Source organism: Centruroides sculpturatus, unplaced genomic scaffold (genome assembly GCF_000671375.1).
Source record: "Centruroides sculpturatus isolate CEXI.00-Female unplaced genomic scaffold, Cexi_2.0 scaffold375, whole genome shotgun sequence".
Lineage (NCBI taxonomy): Eukaryota > Metazoa > Arthropoda > Arachnida > Scorpiones > Buthidae > Centruroides > Centruroides sculpturatus.
The window spans coordinates 332,034-334,311 of record NW_019384589.1 but is presented as its reverse complement, the minus strand read 5'-3'; positions in this window follow the sequence as shown (position 1 = coordinate 334,311).

Genomic DNA, 2,278 nt, shown 5'->3' with positions numbered 1-2,278 from the left:
GCGAACCCACGACCAACTGGTCGTGGGTTCGCACCTTTCCAGCGTGTTAATCAAGTGAATTTTTCGGGATTTCTTTACGTTTGTAACACCTAAATAGTGGCCAGTTTTCCATCCTATAGAAATTTCCAACAGACAGTTCTCCTTGTGCTTTTTGAATAAATTAACAGCATTAAAATTATAAATATTTTCTAATACTTTTGTGTTAAAATATAGAAATGAATAGAGGTTATTTATAGATTGTTTATGAGGTCTACTACTATTTCTCAATGGTTTTCTTATGTATGTGTTATAACTATTCAGCAATATCAATCTATTTGTATGCATAGTCGTCAACTGAATTCAAAATATATTCAGTTTTCCTGACTTGTTTATCATTCGAAACCAGTCAAATTTCTAATAATAGACACCTGAAAATAATGGCATTCACTGAGGAATTCGTACAAAACAACCTCCTAACAACGACCGTGCTTTTATGTTCTCGTCAGTGTCCGTTGTTCAGAGTTTATCCAATTTTATAATCATATTTTTATATATTAAAAAAAAATATTATATTAATTCGTAATGTTTTTGTTGGCGTTAAATCGAAGTCATTCGAATAATAAAAACGATATAAAGAGGTGCGAACAGAAGTTTTAAAGTCACATGATTTGGTGATGTGTGACACAGAACGAATCATTTGTAAGTATTCATTAGCAGTATATTAGAGTGGTGCTGTATAGATCTGTCATAATGTCTGTCTGTTTGTCGACTCGTTGGAAAAAGAATTATAAAAAGTCTATGAGCCTCTGCATTCAGTAAAGTGAGAGTAAATGAGTTTTGTAATAAGATCTGTGAAGAATTCCATTACCTTCACTACCTATTAAAAGAGAGAGAGGGGGAGAAAAAACCAATATTTGAAAGCTGAATAAAGAAAAGATACAAATAATCACCACGAAAATCAAGAAAACACATGTTTAGATACTATATTTCCTTGTAACGAGTCTTGGTTCCACTAGAGTGGGAGTATATTAAATGTCCTCTAAAAATATTCAATGTAACGCCATTAAATATATTTAGAAAATCCTAAAAATACCTATAAAAATTTTCCATAAAGGTTTATTAATGAGGCAACGTTATATCGGGTTTGGGAATTGGAAGGAAGTATTTATTTAGTTCTCTCGTAAAGTAATGAACATAAATATTTAATTACAATATTTAGATAAGGTATTATGACCTGACCATAAGAACGAAGTTGTTCCCTATAGAAAGTAAATAAAATTAACTTTTGTATAAATATAATTATTAAAAAAAATAATTTAATAGCATGAGAAATCAATTAAATGAGTAAAACATTTAGTACCTTAAATTAAAGAGAATAAATCGTTCAAAAATACTTTAATTAGTAACCAGAATCTTGTACTAATAATTTACTTTTCTTCCTGAAATAGGGTGGAACCAACGACCGGTCGTGGGTTCGACCCTAATCGCGCTAGCCACCTTGAATTTACCACGTTTTTTTTTTTTTTTTTCTTCTCAAACACCTAAGTACGGATAGTTTCTCGTGTTCTCAGTGTTTCATGCTTTATTGCATCAATTAAACCCATCGAATATTTATTTCCTCAAATAAAGGAGCCATTTTACCTTGCTAGAAAACACTAGGCAGCACTCTATACTATTACGATTTTAAAAAATACCGAATTAACTATTTATTTAGATGATGTGTCTTGATTTTTCCCCATAGTAAACAGCATATACCAGGTTTAGTTTACATAAACAATTACAAGTCGACCCCCCTATAACACTGTTAATTATTCCGTTTTATATGAATTCCATGTTGTACGAGTCACTTAGATTTTACATATACGTGTTCCGGGCTGTGGACGGCTCAGGTATTTGTAAAATCTAAGTGACTCGTACAACATGGAATTCATATAAAACGGAATAATCAACAGTGTTATAGGGGGGTCGACTTGTAATTGTTTATGTAAACTAAACCTGGTATATGCTGTTTACTATGGGGAAAAATCAAGACACATCATCTAAATAAATAGTTAATTCGGTATTTTTTANGTAATAAAAGTGAGTGAAATAAAGTGAAAAATAAAATAATCATTTTCAAAATATTTAATCACGTTTCAATTTTAATTACGTTTAAATTTAATTGTAATAGAACAGAGTGAAATAAAGTGAAAAATAAAATAATCATTTTCAAAATATTTAATCACGTTTCAATTTTAATTACGTTTAAATTTAATTGTAATAAAAGTGAGTGAAATAAAGTGAAAAATAAAATAATCAT